The following is a 26,141-nucleotide window of genomic DNA, read 5'->3' as shown; positions in this document are numbered from 1 at the left end:
TATCTTTTACTGATGTTAACCAAAATATTCTGCAGATTTATTATTATTATTATTATTAAAGTAGTTAAAATATTCTTTAACTAAGGAAATGAGAACATTCTCCTTACAGCTGGAAAGCAGACGCTATACACAAATTTAAAAGTGGCTTAGATTGCTGGTTTGAAACCATTCTGAGTTGACCATCTGAGTGGATTTCTTTCTGAAGGTAGAACTTTTAAATCTTTGCATTCTTGAGTTTAATAACCAAATACAGATGGCTCACCCTAGTATCACGTCTCCTTTCCGCCCCCAAACTATTTCTTTTCAAATGTGTGTCATCATTGACATCCTGTGTCAGTGGCAGCACTTGACCTCTTGCCCTCTGTTGACTGAAAGAATCTGAGTTACTAAAATATTGACTTTTCTGTCACACAATATAGTTTTTGACTAAAGTTTTCATAAACAAGACCCGTACATGTCAGAGAACAGCCCATAAACAGCACAGGTCTGCTACCAGCTTTTAAAAAAGCTGCTGTCTCTTTACGCAAAGCCTACTTTGTTGCTGAAATCTCAATTTGATATATACAAACCAAAGTCAGGAGAGTTCTGCCTCTCTTTGGTTGTGTCTTTATGGGGGGTGAGGGGGAGGGGAAGTGTGTTTTTACAAAGATAGTCATCTCCTGTAAAATCCAAGAGCAGACAGGGAACAGGTTGTAGCTACTTTAAGGGAAGCACTACCAATGCTTTGTCTCCACTGAGTTTTACATAGGTATCTCGAGCTAGCTATCTCTATCTCTGTTAAAAACATACTTTTTTTTTCAGAGAAGACATAGATATAACTTACCTTCTCTCCCTACTGTGCCTAGATATCACAGGGGTCTTAAAGTGATGATTTATTATGTGCCCCAGGACAATGACTTCAATCTTTGTGCTTTATTCCCTTCATTCAGTGTTGATTATAAAAGAGATGGAGGAAGAACCAGTATCAAGTACATTTAAAAGAAAGAGAGTCAGACTTTTTTCTTCTTCTTCTGTGCTGTACTCCATGTCCTGATACCACAAGGTGGGTCAAAGTCAGGTGGCATGCATTGGAAGGGGGGCACCTGAAATCATGTATGATGCAAAGCACTGACGTGATACAACTAACTCTTCTTTTCGGTCAGTATCGTGGTAGACTTAGGAGAATATTTGATACGATAAATTTTGTTACTCTGTGTCATGGAAGTGTGTGTCACCCACTGAATAAGTCCTTTTTTATTGTTTTTAGGTGTACTGAAATTATATCAGGTTCTTGAATACTAATGATTGGGGTGCCTGATGGATGTTGTAGAAATGCATTTGATAAATAGCTACATTAAGTAGGGACTGAGGTTTTCTCCGCATTTTTCAATATTTAAAAAAATAATTTAGCTTGACTTTCCTGATTTCTTTGAAAATGTAAGGAGTAGGTGCCTAAAAGAAGTAAGTTCTCCTTTTAAATTATTATTGTTTTTCTTTAGCTGTTGCTCTCCGAACATGCTAAAATCTCTTGGTCAGAGAGCTGGCAGGCTCAATGGAATCCCCGAATGAATTTGAAAACCTAAATTATTAATGGATAGAAATGAGAAGGCCTTTCCAAGGGAACCACATAAATAGATAGTAACTCTCACGGACAGTAACTGCGGTGATCTAGTTTTTGCCCTGGTGGTAAATAGTTGTACAGTCACAGGTGTTGGTCTTGTATCAGTTTAATATTACCAGTTAGAATTTAGTAATTCTGATCAGCTAAAGGGCTATTTACTTGTAATGGTCTTCAAATAAAAAACATCTTTCAATGAAGAACATTAGCTTTGTATAAAGAAATGGCATGTGTGGCTCGCTTTCGAATCCAGTACTTTAAGTTCTTTGGTTCAGATGGTTACAATATGTCTGTTATCAGCAGTATTTATTTTGCCTTGTTACTGGCAACTCCTGGCATGGAAGGCATACAAGTAGAGATGTACAAGGGGCCCTCTGCTGCATTATGTATATTCTTTGTTCACACGGCTATACGCCTAAACAAACATGCAGCAAAGGGGCCATTAATATTAATGGGAGTTGTATGCAAGCACTAAGACCAAGATCCAGAGAGAGAATGTGCCAGTTCAGTTCGTTCATTAGAGTCAGGGGTTGGGGGGATGGCTTTGACTAAATTGCTGGGTGATCTTGGTCAGGTCATTTGGGGCAGATCCTCATCTGGTGTAAATGGTGATAACTCCACTGAGATGAATGAAGCTATAATCATTGACACCAGCCAGAGATCTGTTCCTTGGAATCAAATCCCTGTCGCATTGATGTCAATGAAAAGTGAAATCCTGGCCCAACTGAAGTCAATGGGAGTTTTTTCACTGATTTGAGTGGAGCCGGGATTTCATCCCAAAACTCCATTGAACTTCAGTGAGTCCAGGATTTTACCCTTCGTCTCACTGTGCCTATGTTTCCATCTGTAGCTTCTTCCCTACTTCACTGTTGCAACAGTTCGTGGTCTTTGATTGAATTCCTTGAAGAGTGGTCAAGGTACAAGTGCTGAATATTACATTGTCCAAACACACATACTGTACAAATATTGTTAGTATTTGAAAGGCTAGCATAGTCATGTACAGGGTGGGATAGATATAATTTGTTGATTCCTAAGTGTTTTCAACAATTCCAAAGGACTACAGATTGATTTTATTTTTACTTTTTTGGTAAAAGGTAATTTGCTTAACACTGCCAAAAATGACTTAATATAAACTCAATGGACTTTCTGAAGGCTATTGGATAATTTGAGGAGGCAGTATCTCTTTTCAGATAAATTTCAGCTGTATCAGTTACCCAAATCCTCTGAATAAGGATGACAAACTATTTCAGGTAAAAGGGGCTTTGATGGTTTGCCAAGGAATATAGCTTAGAAGGCAGCACTTTGATCTGCATTTTAAATGTTTCTTTGTAATGAAATTTTTTCATAATTTTCTTTCTAAGTCTGTGATGCAGAGGTTTGTTTTTTATTAAAAAGAATAGCAAAAACATATTACCAGACATTTATTATTAGTTCCTCATCTGTAAAATACAGGATTTCGAGATCTCCTGATGAAAAGCGCCATATAAGTGCTAGGAATTATTATTTATTGTCTGCCTTGGAGCCAGCTAAAAATTCTAGCTCATCACATGTAGTGGTATACCTGCTAACGGCATGATTACGCCAAACAGGAAATTAGTAGAGATGTTAATTTATTATCAAAGCTTTGAGTTTCTTTTGAATACACTAACTTTCTCCAGTGAGAAACCTAAACTGGCACTAGCATTTTGAACACTGTATATTATACAGGACTTATCTTGACTGTCTCCCTTCTACCTAATGCTGAGGGTCTCTGATTTAGATTTTTCTCCCTAAATAAGACACTTTTTTTGTTATGTAGCAGATAAATCTGCTTAGTCTTGTATCTCACATATTCGAAGATAGTGACTTAAATGAACATTTCAGACATCTTGTACAAATAATTTGCTTGGTTTTCTCTAGTTGTTTCAGAATCTTTTCTACAACCTCCACCTCACCTTCCTGACCAAATTAACAATTGGTCCCCAGAAAAAGTCTAGGGTGCTTGTTACCCACATAATCTCTCACATATGCGAAATGATGGCTGTTGTGTTTGATGGATGTAACGTGGATCCAGGTTTATCTAGAACAGGGATCGGCAACCTTTGGCACATGGCCAGGTTTACTTGCTGAGTCCGCAGGTTTGGCCGATTACGGCTCCCACTTGCTGCGGTTCGCCATTCCAGGCCAATGGGGGTGGCGGGAAGCGGTGGCCAGCACATCCCTCGGCCAATGCCGCTTCCCGCAGCCCCCATTGTCCTGGAGTGGCAAACCGCGGCCAGTGGGAGCTGTGATCAGCTGAATCTGCAGATGCGGCAGGTAAACAAACCAGTCCGGCTCGCCAGGGTGCTTACCCTGGCGGGCTGCGGGCCAAAGGTTGCCGATCCCTGATCTAGAAGAAGACAGAAGACATTTTAAAAAGGTTTGATTTAATTTACTTCTTGAACATAATCCTTCTTTCTTGAAGCTGATCTGTGCAAGATTTATTTTTTGGTTGGGAAGCTGATATCCTTAAGGATGAGGGCCTAGAAGGCAGGCTTTCACAAATAGCTTCACCAGTGCCTTCTAGTATAGGGTTACCATACGTCCGGATTTCCCCGGACATGTCTGGCTTTTTGGTGCTCAAATCCCCATCCGGGGGGAATTTTCAAAGAGCCGGACATGTCCGGGAAATAGGGAGGCATAAGCCAGGGTCCGCCCAGCACGATCCGCCGGGTCCGCAGCGCAGCCCAGCTGCCCCAGCTACAATGCTCAGGTGGGGAACAGGGGGGGCTCTGGCTTCCCTCGCGGGCGGGGACCCCCCCCGGCCACTGGGGACCTTTCCTGTGGCCCCATTGCCCCGCGCAGCTTGGAACCCGGTGCCTCGGGAGCTGTTTCCCACGGGGACAGGCTGGGGAATGTGCTCGGCGGCAGGAAGGAAGCTGCAGCCGGGGCTGCAGGGACCCGCGCTGCCGAGCGTCTGAAGCCCCCAGCAGGCAGAGGCTGCCGGGGGAGCGGGGGAGCAGGGCAGGCGGGGGGCGCAGAGGCTGCAGGTGCGGGGGGTGCAGGGGCTGCAGGGCGAGTGGGGAGCAGGAGGCACAGAGGCTGCAGGGGTGGGGGGTGCAGGGGCTGCAGGGCGAGGAGGAGCAGTGCAGGCAGTGGCATAGGGGCTGCAGGGGCAGGGCAGGCGGAGAGGTGCAGGGGCTGCAGGGCGAGTGAGGAGCAGGGGTCTCAGAGGCTGCAGGGGCGGGGGAGTGCAGGGGCACGGCAGGCAGGGGGCGCAGATGCTGCTGGGGCGAGGGGTACAGGGGCTGCAGGGTGAGTGGGGAGCAGGGGTCTCAGAGGCTGCAGGGGTGGGGGGTGCAGGGCGAGTGAGGAGCAGGGGTCACAGAGGCTGCAGGGGCGGGGGGGTGCAGGGGCAGGGCAGGCGGGGGGCGCAGAGGCTGCAGGGGCAGGAGCTGCAGGGTGAGTGGGGAGCAGGGGTCACAGAGGCTGCAGGGCGAGTGGGGAGCAGGGGTCACAGAGGCTGCAGGGTGAGTGGGGAGCAGGGAAGCACTTAGCAACCCCCAACCAAGATCAGAGCGGGAAGGAGGAGGGGGAATGCAGGGTGCTCAGAGGAGGGGGCAGAGTTGGAGCAGGGGCTTTGGGGAAGGGGCAGGGTTGGGGCGGGGCTGGGGCAGAGTTGAGGTGGGGCCGGGGGTGGGGAAGGGGCGGAGTTGGGGCAGGGCCAGGCCCCCGTGGAGTGTCCTCTTTTTTCAGTGTTGAAATATGGTAACCCTATTCTAGTACTGACTTGTTGCTTTTCTACTGCTCCAGTCACAGGACTTTCTAGGGCAGAGATGTCCAACTGCCCCAGACTGGTAGCTTTCTGCTTGTGGGCACTGGTCAACTGGTGTTTGGAAGAGACCAGCTCCATTCCATTTGTAATCTAAACTAGCACGTGAACCCAGGTCTCCAGATCCATGTAATACTTAGTCTCATATGAATGCCTTAGGACAAACAATGCCTTGTGTATATTTAACTTGTATTTTTCTGCATCCTTCTCTAGAAATAAATGTCTTCCTTCAATTTGACTGTATTATGCTGTGCACGTACTTGAGATTGGATGCTGATATTGGGCTTATGGGTGCTCATGGCCATGTATCTTGTAAAACCTGCAAGCATGGTAGCTGAATTTACAAGTGATGCGTGCACACATGCCTGATATTGGCACTGAGTCCACCTAAACCTTATTTCTGTTTTATGACCTAATAGTAATTTTGCAGTGTGTGTAGTAAAAATTTTGAGAGTCATGTATAATTTATACAGTAGAACAGTACCCTTGAACTTTAGAATTTGTATTTGATAAGGTGCATTTATGCTGTATTTAGAAGAGTTAGTTTTCTTTTTTGAGATGCATTTTAATGTCAGTTGGACTATCTATTTTTCATACTGAGATCTAGCACATAATTTTTAACTTCTCAAGATGCTTGTTGAAGTTATTCTGTATGTATTGGTGTATTTCTGTAATGCCTTCAAATTGTGTGTGTGCGCAGGCATGCACAATATACGTACAATGCTACACAAATCACCTAACAAAGTTGACCGTGATTCTCAATTATATATGGTTAATTTAGCACTTAAAATACATGCACAAAAGCATTTACATGTGCAAACATGGTTGCTGATGCCAGGCTATTAGTACTGTTTGTTTGCATCTGCAGCTTGAAAATTTGGGCATGTAATATGGAATTGCCCTTCAGCAGGTGCAACTTAATTGCCCACATTTGCAAACTCGACTCATGCAGTCCAACAAGTAGAATTTAGCTTGATGATTAAATACGCACATGCAAGCTGCTGATTAACCAACAGTTTTAAAGTTACTAAAAGTGAAAATATTTAATTACAAAAATCTATATACATTTTGCAAGGATATATGGAGGAGTTTTTTGGGTTTTTTTGGGTCTTGTATCACTTCTTCACATTCTGTCCAAAATGTCAAGTAGACACTTTGATACTGTAAGCTTCTGCAAACATTGTCAGAAATAATTCTGTAAAACTATTAATCAACTTTGCATGACACTGTGCAAACAGACTGAGTAATTTCTTTGTTCTTTTCTTTTTACTTTGTAATTGGTGTCTGTAAAAGCCCAAAGGTTTGGTCTTGTGGAAAGCATGATTCATTTATTGGTGTCTGTGCCGACTAGTTATCTTTCAGTAATTCCAGAGTAGTGCTACAAGCCAAGAGTGATTCATACATGGCTAAGTGCACAAACAAATGGGGTCATGGCCATCTGCAGAAACTTTTCTAATCTATTTATGGTATCAGAGAAAGAAGTGGGTGTATTAAGGATGATGGAATAGGTGTCAATTACACTGGTGAATGTAACCAGTTAAACAACACTAACCATTACTTAAAAACCACTTTCTGCTTGTTGCTAAGGCTCATTACAATAGATTACATTTAAATGCTATCATTTCCACTTAGTGTATCTGACCCAAGTGTACTGAGATAGTGATTTATTTATTTTTAACAAACATAACTACAGTGATAGTTCCCTTCAACCAACCTCAAAATCTAGAGGCTGACATTAATTGTCTTTGTAGATAATGGCTTAACCCTTGCTCTCTGTTATCCAGGATTGCACTGGTATATGCCATTATTCCATTGCACTCAGAATTTGGCCCAATACTTGCATGTTCATGAGCAGGGATAGCATTCCATTTTTACATATCCAGCAAAACTTCCATGGGACAGCTTAGAAAAGTAAATACAGTGAGCAAGTGGGTTGATTCTCCTCTCAGATGCAGCTCCATTGGCTTCCTGGGTGTTATCCTGTCTGAGTGGAGAGCTGGTTCTAGTCAGGACATCTATTCTGGAGTGACTTTTTCTCCTTTGCATTTGACTAGTGGTGAGAATTAATTTCACTCTGTGCTCAAGTGAACGAGTGCATCAATGCTAAGTGCACCAAATATTCAAACTGTGCTCTGCTCAGATAGAAACTCCTGCGTTCTGTCTTGTTTGGGGGATTCAGAGTTGCCTCAGCGTTGCTTAGACATGTAGTAAAGACAAACACAGGCACCGCCGTGGCACTTGTTGTCTATGCTGCCAGAAGCAAGAAGGGGGTTTGCGGTAGGTGAGAGAGAAGGGAAAGTCCTAATAAGAGTATCAAGGGACAGCTGTTGTAGTAATAATAATACCTAGCTCTTATAGTTCTTCTCCTTTGTAGATCTCAAAGTGCTTTTCACAATCTTAAATGTATTTATCCTCACAAGAGCCCTGTGAGGTTCTAGTATCATTACCACTTTTACTGATTGGGAAACTGAGGCACAGAGAGGCTAAGTGACTTGCCCGAGGTCACACAGGGTGGAGCAGGGAATTGAGCCCTAAATCCTAAACTAGTGCCCTAACTACTGGACCATCTGTCCTCTTGCTGTTTGTCGACTACGACCAGCTTGCCAATGTGGGAAGGACTAAGAGGCACATTTTGGGCCATAGAATCATCTTTAATCTTCATGCAGCCATGAAGCCAATGAGTTCTGCTGCAGGTGTAGCATCGTATATAGTTTTTGTCTTAAACTGAAATGCTTCACGCATGAAATAAAAGTGGTGTTATACAAGACTTAACACTTGCAGTGTACAGATCTCAAAGTGCTTTATAAATACCTCTCACAGGGAGGTGGGTAAGCATTACACTGGAGATGGGTTTGAGTGGCAACACTAAATGTAATTCATGAAATTTGCAACATGCTCAAGTTCAAGGGTACCCCTTTCCAGGAGGGGTTGATTTCGTCACATCTGTGGTGCACCTAGCTTACAGAAGAGTAAATTGAAGCCCAGATATCAGTGGCTTGATTACTCAGTAAGTTGAACATGTGCACTAGGGCTGGCTGAGAAATGGGAATAATTTGGCACAAACTTCATCAATTTTTGAAATTGAAATTTTAAACACTTTGACTAGCTGGACATAAGAACGATCTTATTGGGTCAGACCAATGGTCATCTAGCCCAGTAGCTTGTCTTCCAGCAGTGGTCAGTGCCAGATGCTTCAGAGGGAATGAACAGAACAGGGTAATTATCGAGTGATCCATCCCCTCTCATCCAGTCCCAGTTTCTGGCAGTCAGAGGTTTAGGGACACGCAGAGCATAGGGTTGTGTCTCTGACCATCTTGGCTCTTTTGTATACGTGCTGTGTGTGCACCCACAAATGGCCCAAACAGGAAATAGACTCCAGGAGGAGAACTGACGTGAACTTTTGCTCAAACACTGATGAATCTCTTCTGATGTCTGAATTGTATTCCTCTCCCACTCTCACTTTATTTAAACTAAGAGACTGGGTAAGTCACGTGCTAGACTTACCTGCAGGGTGTGGGAAGAGAGCCATGCCATTTGGATCAAGTCCCATGAGACTTCTAGCCATTGAACATTGGGGCCAAAATTTTCAAACCTGAGTATCTAAATTAATGCTTCTAAATCCATAATTAGGATCCTAAGTAAGCGTAGCCTGATTCTCAGATGTGCTGGACACCTGTGGTTTCCACTGACTTGAATGGGAGTTGCGGTTCTTGCAACCTTTGAAAATGCTTTACTGTTCTCAGTCCCAGGGCTAGGATTACACTCTTAAAGTGAGATTTTTTTTCTAAGTGCTCAGCATTGGCCTAACTCTGTGTTGTGAAAGTTTGAAAATTCAACCTTTAATGTGTTGGGTTGGACTTTTTTTAATTTAATTTAATTTTTTAAAAAACCTTCAAATGGAAAACATAGTGAAGTCATGTCCCAAACCTCTCCTGCTCTCCACACACCTCACCTGTTCTGCATTCCACATGCTGCTGTTGTGGATCCAAGACACACACTAATGTCTAGAGGAGTTACTCACATAGACTTGGCTAATCTGAACATTCCTTTGGTGTGTGTGGCCAAGGGTGGGGTCCCCTGGATGGAGTTAGTGGTTTAAAATACAAAGGCCCCTGCTGCCATCACATGTGTGCAGGAGCACCCACAATACAGTAGCCGTGCTCTCCGTTAATCACATGCACAAAGAGGGTGGCTGGGTGGGAAGAGGTTTGATCAAGGGCCTTGTGGAGCTGAGATGAATTCACAGAGGCCTTGGCCGTCCAGTTTCCACACTGGGGGGAGGGGGAAAGGATTTCTGAGCAGGAGAGCGTTCTCTAATTCTCAGTAAAGCATCTGGGGTGAAATTCTGGCCTTCTAAGCAACTGGGAGTTTTGCCATTGGCTTTAGTGGGGCCATGTTTTCTGGTGTCTCTGTGCTTGCTCTGGCCTGTTGGTGCACGGTAGGCTTGATGCCACTTTACACCTGCTAGTGCTTTGAGAAGGCAGTGATGTGAAACATGCACATTATAGGCCCAATTTTCAGAGGTACCAACGTCAAACTCCAGGGAAGTCAATGGGAGCTGCAGGGGCTCTGCTACTCCGAAAACCAAGTCCTAAACCTTTTGTACAGGTGTAGGAAATGCTGTGGTTCCCCCTCTCCTCCTTCCCATGCCTGAGAGGGAGCAAACAGCCTCCCTTCCACCCCTACTCAGTGTCTCAATTGGCCTGTGTGCTCCATTGGCTCCAATAGCCCCCCCTCCACCCCCAGCATATACAACATCGGTCCCTTCAAAACTGAGCTCAGCAGTGAGGGAACATTGGCCAGTAAAGTTCCCCCTTTATAATACTTAACCATAAGTCACATTGTTCTGTTTTACTCATTCCAGAGTGAAAATTAGCTTAGGTTTTAATTGTTCCCAGTTTAGGATATGGTATCTCCTATGTACTTGTCTTAGACCTGTAGTGGAGACTTTTAAGGAAAGGTTCCTTTCCTATGTGGTATTGTATAACTTGTTGGTATATAGTAACTTCAAAGACTAAAATATTCTCGTTTTGTCTCCCTCTCATGCTCCAAGTTTAGTATAATATTTTTAATGATTTTAGCTGGTTGCATATGAAGTGATGAAGCCTCATTCTCCAACCCTGGAATGACTGATGCTTTGCAGTATATATGAATTGCTCTTGCTGCAGCTTTTACCGTCATATCTTGCCGAGGACTTTAATCATGCAGAATTCTAGGACCGTGTCACTGAAAATACTGTTCTCATCGGACATGTGTCGGTCATTGCCACAGGACTGAGTTGTGAGGAAAAATAAACATAATGGTCAAACTGAATTGGATACATTCACTATGTCCTTTTATTAGTTTTTTTTTAAAGAAGCTGCATTCATTGATATTTAAGTTGTGAAAGAAGGTTTTTCAAATTTGAAGGAAACATGCGTGAATGGGTCTAATTTAGTTAGTCAGTTATGGAGCCAGAGGGAAATGGGCCCTTAAGTAGGAATAATGAGTAAAGAACCAGCCTTTCTTGAATAAGAGTAGCAGTTGTACCCGAACATTAAGGAACTTCTTTATTCACTTGACCATCAAGCTTTGTTGCACTCCAAATGACAAGTGCACTTCAGTCTCAAAGAGCCTATGGCTTTGAAGAAGTCTTGCATCATCCTATACAGTATTCTTTTTTTTATTCACTTGGCATAGGTAGGATCAGACTGTGCTCTGTGTGTGTGCCCGCGCGTCTTCCCTGACTACATGTCTAGGAATATTTTTTACTGCAGCCTTGTATTAGTTTTGCAATAAACCAAGCCACAGTCTCTTCCAAAAAAAGATCTCAGGTGCAAGGCACAGTCCACTTAAATGGAAAAAAAAAAAAACAACCACGAAAAAACCAACAACAAATTAAGCAAAATTTGAAATTAGCTGTTACAAAAATAGGTACAGTAGGTCTGTTGCACAATGATTTTTATGGCTTCTAATGTTAATATAATAAAATCCTGTATCCAGATCACTCTGAACTGAAAATATGAGGGGCATTGTAAGCGGGGGAAAAAAAACAACCCTAAGATAATAGGAATAAAGTTATAGGAAAAACATTTCCTGTTTGCCAAACTAAACACATTTGTTATATTTTGTTTTGCTTTTTGTTTTTTAAGAAGGCTGGGAGATGACATTCCTCTTCGTTGTATTTGCAAGCCAAACTATATCTGTAATGTTCATTCTCTCAGTATTTGGTGGTGGGCGGAGTGTAAGGACTTTTTTTTGTTAATTGTTGTAACTACTGGAAGGTGAAAAATGCAAACTCTCTTGCAGCTGTATTCTCTAATTGTACCAATGCCAAGAGCTGCAGCTCAGTTTTCTAGCTTGATCAATGCTGTTAGTTTAAGTAGTTGGATAATTTAGTAGCTCTAGGCACTTTTGTCTGACTAGCGTGAGCCTGGATTGCTTTGTTTGCCCCTCTTGGGAAGGAGAGGAGGGGACTTCCCTTTGAATACAAGGTTTCCCCTGCCTCAAACAACTGTCAGCTGACACTTTCTGTGGCCGATACCCAACCCTTTTGGAACTGAGGGACAAAGGAAACCGTGGATATGATGCTTTGACCTTGCAGTCTCACATTAAGCTAGATACTCTTTCCTGTTGCCATATAAAACCTTTCACTCTCCTTTCTGGAGGGGCATAACATTCGCCCTTCATGCAAAGCATCTTTTTTTCTAATTGGGCTTGCTTATCAGGTATTGCCCATGAAACTAGGCACTAGGTATTCACGGCAAAGCTTCCATCCATACAGCTGTTAAATAGTGGGATGAGCACTCCTTCCCTTTATTCAACCAGTTGTTTAACAGTTTTTCTCTGTCCTGGGAGTTTGTTTGGCCTGTCTTCAACTTTGACTAATGAGTAGCCGGGTGGGACTATGACAGATCATCTTCCTAGGATGTACAGGCCTCTGAAGGGGGAAAACCACGTTTCTTTTCTGAACAGCATCTTAACCAATACAAGAAATGCAGCAATAGTGACTTCTAGGAAGGGGAAAAAAGGAAGTTGAGGTTTAAGGGGAGACTTGATCACTATTCCGCGCTTGTCCATTTAATCTCTCAGACAGGGTTTCAAAGTGTTCTCCCACTCCCAACAGGAGAGGAATATATATATATACAGTATATATTTTTCAATCACTTTTCCTTTCTGGTAAAGAAAGGATATGATTATTTAGGAGAGGAAGGATGGGTTCCTCATATTGCTGGAGAAAACCCTCTACCTAGCATTCAGTTGCTTCAGTGGAATATGCTGCAAAAGGTATGGCTGACGTTTCTTTAGTCCATGAAGATTCATTTAAAAGTAAATTAAAAGTTCCAGCTGCAAATGAATGAGCACACTTGGGGTATTGGTTTGTGCAATTTAAAAGCTGTCCTTGCATTTCCAGTGATATTATAAGTCATTTGCTGACCCAGCCTCTGATGGCTATCATGGGGAGATACGGCAAGGCAGGGAATCTATTGCAGTATATCCGAGTGTATTGGCTTTGCTTACCAAAGGCCATGCTGGTTACAAACATTGATGAAAGCTGAAGACTGATGCTCATATGAGCAGTCCTTAGAGAGCATAGTCTCCCCCCAACCTTGTCATTGAAATCTCTGGATTTTGGCTTATTTCTGAAAAGTGCTCTTCTTGAAACTTAATACACCTTTTAGGATGGCCATCCTCCTCGAAGACAGCATGAAGCCCTGGTTCCCAGCTTGGCCGCGGACCTGTTGTGTGACTATTGTCAGTTCTTTTCCCCTCTAATCATTATCCATCTTAGGGCATATCTACACATGAAGTTATTCTGGAATAGCTATCCTGCAGTAAATGCACACTCTACCTTATGAGAAAGAGAGAAATTTCTGAAAGGCTCTTAATCTTGAGATCTGAGAATACTCATTGTTGTTAAACCAACGGGCTTCTCTGTAAGGAACTTCTCTACATCAGTAGGTGACTGTGCCTTTACAAAGTAGGGAAGAAGTGAGCCAGCGCTCTAGAAGAAAGGAGGCTGCTACTTCCAGGGAGTAAGAATCAGGTGGTGGTTGACCCGGAGTTCCTCGCTAACCACAGGGATGTGAGATTGTGATGCCTAGAGCCTTCTGGCAGCCCTTGGAGGGAGAATGGGGAAGGGCTGTTCCAAACTAAATCTGAGTCGAGGCTTATTCACTGCATTTCCTTGCCCTCTATAACAAACTACTGGGAAACTGCTTTCAACAGTGCCAGTTCCTGGAGCTGGGCTTCAGTGTAAGAGGAGAAACCCCTCCCTACCACAGTCTCACTGCCGCGGTTGTCACTTCATAGCCCTTTGAATATTAAGGGTTTGCTTGTTTTGAACTCCCCTTATTGACTAAAACAAAAGAGTTTATCCAGACAGAGATTACACAGATGCATCTTGTGCCAAATGTATTTTGGACCTTGAAACATGGCTGCCCCCTACATAGACTTATTTTTTTTAAATGCACTTAAGCTGTGCACACCTCTGTTTTGTAGGCAGTCCACACAGTTGTACAAACAGTACAAGATGAAACCATTAGCAGCAGCAGGTATTGGCCAAGCCAATATAATTACCTGTTCTTTGTTCCTGCTTGTAGATGGAGTTTGTGGGCCACCATTTAGAACAGTGGTTCTCAATCTCATTACCATTGTGGGCCGTATATGCAGCTCTCTGTGTGTTATGTGGGTTGCATCCATACAATATACATACTACCTGTATGGCCCTGAGGATGTCACATGGGCTGGGTGCTGATTGGGCCACTGGTTTAGAGGGTCGTTAAGTAGTAGTGCAGCCACAGAAGTGATTGGGCACTGATCCATGGCGACAGTTCACTGACTGTTTTGCAATGCCCAGATCTCAGATCTTTCCTCTAACAATGAGGAGTAGTCTAGAAGGGATGAAAGGAGAGGAAAGGGGTGGTGGCTCAAGTCCTTTGCAAGAACTCACTTTGAACATTGCTCCTTGATAGCCTTATTTATATTTAACACTATGTAAAATGGGTTATACAAATTAATGGACAAATATGAGCATAGGATAGCCAGACGAGGCGGGGGAGAAAGGAAGGACGTAACTTCCTAAAATCCTGCATGATGACACAAACTCCAGACTAGCATCTCCCACACAACCAAGGCCAGTCCCAAAACCTCTTGGGTAAGTCATATGGGCAGATAACGTGTGTGTACACAGTGTGGCATATAAGCGATGGCCACCCTCTTGGCTGACACATCAGTGATTGAACCAGAGACCTCTAGAGCTAAAAGCATGAGCTGCTACAGCTTGAGCTAAAGAACCAGCCTCTGTAGCTACCGGCTGTAACAACTCATCCTCTGTGGATTGGCATGGGGGTGAGGAGGGGTTAGGGGACTGGTAACACACTCAGAAGTGGGCTACATATGCACCCGTAGCTGAATTTGAAGTGGTGTGGGAGGGAAGTAACCAATAGCTGCTTTCTTACCCCATATAACCTATCCCAAGTGTGACTGATCCTATATCTAGCTATTTTTGTAGGTTTTAGAAATTGAAAGCAGTTGGGTATCTTCACTTCACCTAACAGGCTGTGAAAGATCAAGGAGGCGGATAGAACTTGTCACCACAAGTGGGTGTTGAGCTTGGTAGATTTCTTTTCCTCTCCATTCATGATAAATGTATGAGATGCTGCTTCCAATCAAAACTTTATTGCATGCACATGTGCTATTGCACACTGCCCAGTGAATCCCATATGCCCAAAGGAAATGGAGGGTACAGTTTACATTTTACAAGATAACTTCCTAATTCCTTCTGTGAACAAGGAATTGATTTGCAGTGTATCTGAACTTGTTCCTTTAAAACAGAGTGACTTAAAAGCAGTGAGTGGTAGACTCTGAGCCTAGAAATCCCAAATTGTTTAGCTACTGCGGTAATTTACACTGACACTCTGACCCTTAATCTCTTTCTAGGGTGAAAAAGTTGCCTATCTCTGTCCTCTCAGGAGCACTGAAAGTAATTGTAAAAGTCTTTCAGGAGAAAGGCTGTGTTAACATAACCTTTTAAATTGCTTTCTAGACTGGTTTCCTGCGCTTGTCACTTGCCATCTTGCAATGGAAAGGCTGGGAGGAGAGAAAGGTGCAATGCAGCCTTTGACTTGCTAGTTTTGGTGTTTGAGGTCTCTGGCACATGTTGCCCTCTTGTTTATGCATCAAATTTAGACTAATACAGAAAATCTCCTACTATGCTCGGCTGGTAGTCTTTAGCTGTATATGCCAAATAACACTCACTGGCAGGACATTACTCCTCTTTTCTTTCCCCTCTCTGTGAATTGTGGCTACATGAGCGAAAGAGCTCAATGTATATCACAGTGGTGCCCAAATTGTTTACCTGTGTTAATAATTGGAAGCAGATGCTCAAACTGGTTATGGTAACGTTAACTAGGAGTTGAGACTAAATAATACTGCATTAAAATACATAAAGAAAATAAGCAATTCAGTGCCTTTTATCTATCATCTAGCAGGTTTGTATTGATCACTAATAAACGCCTTTCTAGGGAAACCTCCGTTTGAGTCATTGGCAAGTTCTATACAAAACTTTTGCTTGTATTTTTGTATTTATTGGTTTTCTAAGATTTCTTCCTGCTTGGTGTGAGGTAGGGTTTAACAAAGTGCTAATTTCTAATGGAAGCCCAAGTAGTATTCCCAGGGTGTGTCAAACACAAATATACGAATCTGCAGCATTCTATATAGGAGAACCCCACAACTCTGTCTCACGTAATATGCTACATTATATTTATGCTTGTAAAATTTGCAGATGGCACCAGTATTTTTGCAAGTGCTTTGGAGGACAGGATTAGAATTAAATTGGCAAGACATAGTAGCTCCCTACCCATTATATCCAAGTGCTGCATCATGGCCATGATCAAAGCAAGCTTGCATCCAAGGATGATCACCTAAATAATGTACCTTACCTGAGCTCTAGATCAGGTATCTTAGATCATTTAGCTGTTTAATCAATTGGTCAGCCTAGAAATGGATATTTGTAGCATTACCTTCAGTTGAATTCATGACAGGATTGGGTGACCTGCTGAAGTTTTGGTCTTTGATCTAGTGCCTAGATTATTCTTGGCCCAGCTGAAGGTCACATGTTTTCAGTTACAACAATCAGTTATTGTTATTACAAATCATTAGTGTACATTTTTATGTTCCGCCCAAAGCTAAAGTCTTCTTCAGATCGTTGTAAGTATGCACCACTACTTGAGAGTCTTAGGAGGCCTCTGCCCTTTCTGAAATGCTAGCTGTCTCAAAGTCTTGTATGTGAAGATTCCTGGGGTTTTTCTAGGGTTACCATATCTCATAAATAGCCGGGCACTTCCCTGCCCGGGCTCCGGCGGCGCAGGGTCTGGAGGCGCGGGGCTGCCCGAAGCCGGTAGCGCTCGGGCAGCCCGGCTCTTAAACAGAGCCGAAGAGTCGGGGAGGAGCAGAGCCGCCATTTTCCCGGACATGTTCGGCTTTTTGGCAATTCCCCCCGGACGGGGGTTTGACTGCCGAAAAGCCGGACATGTCCGGGAAAAAGAGGACGTATGGTAACCCTAGGTTTTTCCCAGGGTTAGAACAGGTGCAGTGTAGGCCGTTGTACAGAAGACATGATACTCCAAGATAGACAGACAGCCCATGAGAGTCTCCCATCTGAGGCCACCAATGTTATATGACAAAATGTAAAAGGTAAAAGAGGGTTGCTGTTACTGGAGATGATAGGGAAGCCTTGATAGGTTGGGAGAGAAGGAGAAGGGTGACTGTGACCTCCAAGGTGTTAGATAAGGCCTGAAAAGTTTGTATATTTTATCTAAGCCTTCCAAGGTTAAGCCATGAGTCATGACTGTTAGTGTTGGACGTCAGTGCTACTGGGTAAGCAGCTGTACTGGTATAACAGTTAATTACTTCCCCTTTTAATTCACTATAACTTCAGCTCATTTGAAAAGAGTTTTTTTCAGTACTTTTTTTTTAACAGGAATGGTCCAAACTAACTTGTAAAAAAAAATTAGTATCACTGAGGATTGCAGGGGTAATGGCATTAAGAGTCAGAGATATTTCAAGTTCTCAAATGTCGTGAGGTCTTTTGAAACTCAGGCTCCAAAATGTTGTAGCAAATAGCTACTTGTATGGGAGTTACAATGAATACTGATGAGGCTGCTAAGGTGGTAGGAGTACAGATACATTACTATAAGGTGGGTGCACAAGACCGTTGAAAGACCGTACTGGTTGAAAGACCGTACTTCTAGAGTAGTTATCAGTGGTTCACTGTCTAACTGGGAGGGCATATCTAGTGGGGTCCCACAGGGGTCAGTCCTGAGTCTGGTACTAATCAATATTTCATTAATGACCTGGATAATGGAGTGGTGAGTATGCTTGTAAAATTTGCAGATGGCACCAGTATTTTTGCAAGAGCTTTGGAGGACAGGATTAGAATTCAAAACAACCTTGACAAATTGGAGAATTGGTCTGAAATTGGCAAGATTAAAGTGCAAAAGCACAACTACAAAATGGGGAATAAATGGGCTAGGTGGTAGAACTGCTGAAAAGGATCTGGGCATTATAGTGGATCACAAATTGAATGAATCAACAGTATGATGCAGTTGCAAAAAAGGCTAATATTCTGGGATGTATATACAGGAGTATAATATATAAGACATGGGAAGTAATTGTTCTGCTCTACTCAGCACTGGTGTGGCCTCAATTGGAGTATTGTGTCCAGTTCTGGGTGTGACACTTTAGGAGGGATGTGAGTCCACAGGAGAGCAACAAAAATGATATAAGGTTTAGAAAACCTGACCTTTGAGGAAATGTTAAAAAAAGCTTGGCATGTTTAATCTTGCGAGAAGATGACTGAGGTGTGCCCTGATGACAGTCTTTAAATATGTTGACCCCTTGTATGCAGAGTCCACTGAAAGTGGGATAAGAAGAAATGGGCTTGATCTGCAGCAAGGGAGATTTGGGTTAGATGTTAGGAAGAGCCCTCTAGCTATAAGGGTTGTTAAGCTCTGAACTAGGCTCCAAAGTGAGGTTGTGGAATCTCTATCATTGGAGATGTTTAAGAACAGGTTAGACAAACACTTGTCAGGGATGGTCTAGGTTTATTTGGTCCTGCCTCAGTGGAGGGGGATGGACCCAATGACTTCTCAAGGTCCATTCCAGCCATACATTTCTATGGTTCTTTGTGGTTTTTTGTTTTTCTTTCAAATATATCCAGGCCCCAAATCCTGGTCTCGCACCTTTCCAGGGAAACTGAGCAAGTTAAGTATTTCAAGAGCGACGAGATCTAATTATGAAGCTTATCTATATGTTGCTGGACTACAAACAGCTTTCATAGTTCACTCAATGGAAATGGGTTGTAAATCCCATTGTCATGCTATTAATAAAATAGTATGTGTATGACAGTAGATATTTGACATATTGGGTGTGGCAAGAGGGCTGCAATATCATGAGGAACCATCTGTACCAGCTGATCTATTTAATTCTGCAAACCTGCATAGTTTGTTCTTGTTTCCCTCCCATTGTTTGACAGACCTAGGAGCTGTCATGTGTAGCCTGCAACTTCCACTGTTCTCTAGTATGGAAACAGCTGTTAAAGTGCTAATTTTCCTGTTCTCCTTAAAGTCTTGATCACTCTTCTGTTTGTTGCTCCTGTTCTAAACTTAGACTTTGGTTAATGAGGAAACACTTCTGTGCATTCTGTGAAGGCAGACGTGTGTGCACTTCAGTGACCTGATTTTTCATAAGTGCTGGGAAGCCACAACTCCAGTTGAAGTTGGTAGGAGCTATACTTATTTAGCACCCAGGAAAATGTGTTCCTAAGTGCCTAGTAGACCAGACTCTCTGATTCAATCTGTAGCCGCTTGCAAAATGCTCTTTGCTTTCTTAAGAATATGTTATAATTACATTTATGGGGTTCACAGACTTAAATTTGGGCATTGATTTTACATTAATTCACCCTAAATATAAAACATCTTTTCTTCTTTGATTAAAACATAACTTGCAGAAATCAGTATATTGAAAAGTTAATCCTTTATATTGAGGTTCCATTTATAAAGAGTTTACAGAGTGTTAGGAAATTTATTTATTAAAACATCTATTAATCAATTGGTGTAGAGCCTGACAAGTCAGTAGGTTGTTTATAACCTTGGCTCATAATCAATCTTCTATAACACACTGTACTCATGTTTGTAACATGCTTTTAAACCCTATAAATCACTTGTTAGTCCTTTATAAACCGTTTATAAATAGATCCTCAATCAAAAGCTGTGACCAAAAAGCTTTATGCATGATTCTGTTAAAAAAAGTCCAGATTCTACAAGGTGCAGGGCAAAGTAATCACTTTCACCAGTGCCAAGTGGCTGTGAAATGCCACCATTCTTAATAAGGCTTTGCACTCACTTTGCATTGGTGGAAATAATGACTCAAGGAGCAGGGCTTCAGAGAATGGAGCCCAAGGATCGGAATAGGTGGTGTGTGGAGGAGTGTCAAGAACAGATGTAGCCAATGTGTCTGGTGAGGAAAAGATTTAGTAAAATCTGATAGGGATTTGTTTGTTTGTTTTTTTTTGGGGGGGGGGGAAGAGGGGATGATTTTTTTTTTTAATGCTTCAGCACCAAATACTTCCAAATTTTCTGCTGTTTAGAAGCTTTCTGTAAATATGTTGGACCAGCCCAGAAAGCCCAAGTGTTCAACTGGCTGCTCTGATCAGTGTGATTACACTGGTACGAAGCACCCGCGGTTTTAATTTTGTCAAACTTGCACCAATTATCTTGCTCCTGTAGCATGTGAGCAAAGCCTTGTTCTAGTTTGGGTTGTTGTTTTTGTGTTTTTAATTTTTATTATTGGCATCAGCCCCGCCCCTCCCCTTTTTTTTCTTTTTTTGTTTGAAAAAAGATTCTGCTGAGAATTTGTCTTTCTATAGTAGGGGTAGAAGAGGATTAAATGTGACTCGTTCTAATGACAATTATTCTCTGGATTCACTACGTCTTGGCTCCTTTGCCTAACATTCCCTTGATTTATCCTAAAAAGGGTTGTTTGGAATACAACATAAGGCATTTTAATAATCTTACCATGAACCTAATGTCACTCAAATTCAAACCAATGGCTGACCTGGGGTTTTGTATGTGTTTTTTAAACCCCATCCAAGAACCTTTTACTTAAATGTTACACAAAAAGGGGAGACTGCAGAACACAGAAAAAAAAACAAGAGAAGACTTGTAAGGCACTTAAAAGCTGCAGTGTGCAACACAAAACTCCCTCTGTCAGATGGTTATTCTCAGAGGCTTTGTCTGGGACCCTGACTGCAGCTACAGATTTTGCCTATATTGCAAAAACCTCCAAATCCAAAAAATGATTTATTCTGTAGCTTGCACAGAAAAATCTCCCCTGAGAATCCACACGGAGATGCCTGCAAGCCTCTTTTGGCATTCTTGGGCATCTGGAGCTGCATTTTTAGGGGATGACAAGCCTTCCCTTCTTCTAAAAGAGGATGCACTAAAAACTACAATTGACTGAGCAGGGGTAAGAGAGAGAAGCATCTCTCTCTTCTATGCAAGCCCCATGTTGCACTCAAATAAAGGGGAATTTTTTTAATGGAACCTTCTTTGCATTTAATGACTTGCCCTTTAGCTGTGACAACCTGGCATTAAAACACTTGTTAGTTTGCACAACCACAATAGCGCCAGTGGCAGCATTAGCCAAGATCTGTGCTGGCTTCGCTGGATAATCCCTAACTACATCTCTCTTTGGATGTTGAGATAAATCTCTTAAAACTCTTCATGCAAGGGGTCAAAACACAAGCACCAGGCAGGGAATACGATTTCAAATAAGACTGATCTGAGAGAGTTTTATAGTTAACTGCTTTTTTTTCCCCTTCCCACTTTTGCCTGCTGACTCCTGAATACCTAGTGCAATCTTCTAGTTTGGTTGCAGGGCTTTTTCTCAAAAATTCAGTTGATATTTGAATCTCCGACTTTAACCTTTTAAAGGATGAGGGACAATGGGTATAGCGCTAAAGAACTTCCGCTTCCAAGAGAACCAGGAAGCTGAATGCTAAACTGAGGCACTTGGGAATTCCTTCCATCAAAATATATGGCAACGAAAAACTAAGCAGCTCTTATTGTCTTCATAGTGGCCTCTCAAAAAATGTTTATTTTATAACATGAGAACTTGAGATGATTCCTTTCCCGAAGAGCTTGTAGTCCTATTTTGGATGAGGTACAGTCAGTATGCACAATAAAATGGAAGGGAAAGGAGTGGGGTGAGGGGACAAACCTTACAGTCGTAAGGTTGCTTGGTTACTCAGTTTAGGCATTTGCGTATTTCACCTGCAATTTCCTGGTAATATTTCAAGAGTGATCTGGCTGGCATTAATGGATGTGTCAGCCGTGAGTTATGATTCTGGTGGCTCCATATGGTCTATAGAGTTGGTGATTACTGGACCTAGTAACATTACAACAAAACTACCCACCAGACGAGTATCTTAATTGGAAGCTTTGTCCAAGTGGACACTGGAACTGCATTGCTCGTTCTGATGAAGTGGTTCATTCTGCTCCACAGTCAAGTCCGTATTCCATGCATCACAGGAGACCGAATTACATCTTCCTCCTCCTAGCCTCTACCGTCCCTCATAAAAGCTAGAAACCACATTGGTGTTTGCACAGTTCTAAATATATATCTAGGCAAAAATGCACTTTCCATTGACTTCTTTGGGCTTTGGATCAAAAGGCTTGAAATCCAAGCCTCATCTGTCACTATTCTCAGAAGACTGGAATTGAATCCTGTAATGCCTCAGTCAATTGGTAAATGGCCTATGTCCTTATTTCTTTATTTCACTCTGTTCTTTCAATATTTGGTTATATTAGACTACACTCATTCCTCTCCATAGCTAAACACTATTGATAAAACCTATTGATAAAACCTTTTTGTAGGATTTATGGATTTTTCTGTGTTGAAGTACAGAAAAATGTACATGCAATTACCCCAAAATTTCTTTTCTTCAGATAGTAGGGCCTGTAGATAAAGATTGACCATTTCATAGCTAAGTGAATAACAAAGCTCTTATGCTCTGCAGTAAGCATATGCCTAGTCAGTAGTTAATGTTTTACTTATCAGAATATATTTGGTTACAAGGACACAATTTCTGTTGCAGCTGTGGAAGCTGGCTTATTTGTCTGGTTCTTTGTTAGCCCTATCTCTGCGTTTAGTGACTGGGCTGCAAGTGGGCTCCGAAGACCCGTTGTAAGATCTGTGGATTTCACTGTGCTGAAAGAAAGGAAACTTTTGGATAAGTCGGTGTAAATCCTCTTCTTTCACTGCCGTTGCTCTGTAAGTGCCATGCTGACTGGCTTTCATGATCCAGAAAATACCACTTATGTTTGGATACAGCAGTAATTACCCAGGTGATATCACAGAAAACAGCACTGGCTCCCCATGCATAAATTGCTTTTTATTTATTTGGGGTGATTGGGAATCTTCCATCAGAATGATTTTCAGATGGAAAATGCAGTTTTCATGAAGTTGCAATTTTTCATCAGGAAAATCTAAATTAAATATTTTTGTTTCATGCTGGTTTGGGCTGAATCAGACTATTTAATTTTGTTGCACTGACCCAAAAAGTTTTATTGGATTGATTGGAAATGAAACATTAATCTGCATTTCCCTATGGTACATTGCCTTAGAGGAGTTGACGTTATGGCCTCCATTTTCTCCTATGGGACAAACTTCTATAATGCAATGCAGATTTCCTTCTGAAAAAGCTCTTTCTGGTGCATCATGGGAAGCACGTGACCCAAAGTATGTCATGGGGAATGTAGTCTGACCAGGGAGCCTGGCCCATAGGGGAGAATAGGAGCATCAGGCTTCCATACTACAATTCCCATGAGGCAACGCATCCCAGGTGGAAAATACAATTTTAATGTTAAACTGTTTTGAAACAAAGCATTTCAGGTTCTTTCAAGAAACCAAAATAAAACATTTCAGTTTTGGGAATGTCTCATAGACTCAGACTCATACACTTTAAGGTCAGAAGGGACCATTATGATCATCTAGTCTGACCTCCTGCACAATGCAGGCCACAGAATCTCACCCACCCACTCCTGTAACAAACCCCTAACCTATGCCTGAGTTATTGAAGTCCTCAAATCCTGGTTTAAAGACCTCAAGGTGCAGAGACTCCTCCAGCAAGTGACCTGTGCCTCACGCTGCAGAGGAAGGCAAAAAACCTCCAGGGCCTCTGCCAATCTGCCCTGGAGGAAAATTCCTTCCCGACCCCAAATATGGCGATCAGTTAAACCCTGAACATGTGGGCAAGACTCACCAGCCAGCACCCAGGAAAGAATTCTCTGTAGTAACTCAGATCCCACCCCATCTAACATCCCATCACAGACCATTGGGCATATTTACCTGCTAATGATCAAAGATCAATTAATTGCCAAAATTAGGCTATCCCATCACACCATCCCCTCCATAAACTTATCAAAACATTTTGTATTGATAAAAAATAGTGAAATGAAATGTTGTGACATATCTGAATCAAAATGTTTAGGAATCTCCATTCCATGAAAAATTCTAAAATTTCAACTTTTTGTCCCTATTCAGGTAAAAAAAAAAAACTGTTGAAATGTCAGAATTTCCCACAAGATGGAAATTCCAAATTTTGCTCATCTGTAATGTTTTCAAATACTTTAAAAAAGTATACTAAAATACACTCCAGGTATTTGGTAACAACCCAATTTCCTTAAGACTGGGGGAAGAACTTTTGGGGGTGTTCGGTGACTTTCTGTTTCTACTTGTACAGTACTTGTACATTTCCCATTATTGTAGTATCTGAGTGTTTCACAACACCTCTGTGAGGAAGAAAAGTACCATTATCTTTGTTTACAGATGGGGAACAGAGGCACAGACTTAGTGACTTATATGCAGGGTTAGCTTGGACTTGAACACAGGTGTCCTTACTCCTAAGCCAGCATCCTAACCAGAGGATCAGAAGGGACTCCCCCAAAATGTTTTATTTTAGACTAACAGCGAGACAAAAGTAGAGACTCCGTGAAAGAGAGCATGGTGTATGCTCTGTCTCCGGTAACAGTCTGCACTGAATTGAACATGAATTGGTTGTATTAGTGGAGGTGTCAGAGATCTGCAGAATACAAAGAGGCTACGGGGAATCCAAGCCCATTTAAACTGAACATATTAAGTCAGACAAGCAAATTCCAGCTCCTCGGGGTTTGGCAGACTTGATGCCATGATGCGATGCTGTTTGCCTAGACTCCCTAGAGAGTAGCAACACTGACCAGAGGGACCCTGTGTTGTGGAAGCCTATCCCAAAGCATCGATTGGCTAAGAAGGGACAAATGTAGTTTGGCTCTTTCACTGTGATGGGATGTAGTTCTGGGTTTTATTGACCAAATATTAGGGCTGGAGCTTGCATTACTTTTGGCTTTCCCCTTCCCTTCCTGTCTAGTCCTATATGCGGCTCCTTCAATGTCTATACCAGCCTCTCTGTTCTCTAAGGCAAAGCCTGTATCTCCGCAATACAATACTTGCCTTCTCTCACATTCAGACTGAAGGTCTAGACGCTTTCTCTACCTTTTGTTAGTGGAGGTCAGAGGTTAGGGAGTGTTCCCAGCCAGTCTTCTCTCAACTGATCAGGGAATGCATCCCAGAATACGGAGCTATGCTTGGGAAAGGAAACGGGGACTCCGCTAGTGGGAGTAACCCCGCTATTTAAACATGCTCAGATTTATAATTATCAAGGCAGCTCCCAAAGAGAAATGTGCTTTTGAAATACAGTCAAGATTACTCCCACTCCAGTTCTTACATGCACAGATGCTCAGCTGACACCGTCTAAATAAAAACCTTTTAGCCTATGCCAATAAGTCTAGAGCAAACTGCCAAAAGGCATCTAGGACCAAGATACAAAACGAAGTCAGGTCTCAGCAGAGGACTTTATATATAAAGGATGCAGTTGACCTGCCTCTGTCTCTTGAAGACCGCATACAAGATGGTTCAGTCTTTAGGGCTTTATTGAATGTAATAGTGGAATTGCAAAGGTTTTCAGCAGATACAAAGAAAATAAACTCCCAGCAACAAAGCAGTTGATTCTTTTATGCAGATTTGTGATGAAAGATTTGTTAACTTTTATTTCTTTAAATCACAGATGGTTTTTGTTGAAGGAGAATTGTTAATCTGCAATTTTAGCTTTATTCAGTGCACGTCCTACCTCTCTCCTCCTCTGCCCCCTACCACCCAGCCTCCCCTAAACTTAGATCATATCTAGCTTTACCTTTCATTGGACAGTTTGGGTCCAGTTGTGCCCCTGCTACTAAAGTCAGTGTTTGGCCCATTTGCCTGATACCTGGAATTGTTAGATAAATAAGTTGGAAGCACGTTTATCACAGTCCCATGGAAAGAGGACAAAACATTTGGCAGGCTAGTACTTCTTTTCATTTAATTAAAAACCATTTAATAGTAACAGTGGGCTTTCAAATCCTGAAGTGCCTATTTAGGCAAAACTCTCCGTGAAGTAAAATGATTCAAGATATGCCCCACTTTTGTATTTATATGTGTGTGTGCATATCAGATGTGTAGAATGAGCATATGTATGATAGTATATACAAGAATACTTCATCAGGATTCTGGGGACAATGAAATTATGAGCGTTTTGTGGGGGAGGGTTGGGGTTTTTCACTGTATTTGACATGACACACTCCAAGAGAGGTTTTAAAAAGAATACAACCAATCGCTATTTCTCCAGATATCTAAGGCTAT

The 26,141-nt window shown here is 42.2% G+C and overlaps 1 protein-coding gene across 5 annotated transcripts in view; it reads left to right on the top strand.

Annotated features, from left to right (window-relative positions):
- PMEPA1 (prostate transmembrane protein, androgen induced 1) overlaps positions 1-26,141 on the top strand; it is a 70,205-nt gene that overhangs the window by 5,962 nt on the left and 38,102 nt on the right. For 2 of the 5 annotated variants that reach the window (XM_065566057.1, XM_005305831.4), the window contains exon 2: positions 930-1,042. The exons of the other annotated variants lie outside the window; for them this stretch is intronic. The gene's annotated coding sequence lies outside the window, so the exon portion shown is untranslated. The remainder of the gene's footprint in view (positions 1-929; positions 1,043-26,141) is intronic. 5 annotated transcript variants of the gene reach the window in all.

Source organism: Chrysemys picta, chromosome 13 (assembly GCF_011386835.1).
Source record: "Chrysemys picta bellii isolate R12L10 chromosome 13, ASM1138683v2, whole genome shotgun sequence".
Taxonomy (NCBI): Eukaryota; Metazoa; Chordata; order Testudines; family Emydidae; genus Chrysemys; species Chrysemys picta.
This window is presented reverse-complemented; position numbering and strand designations above follow the sequence as displayed.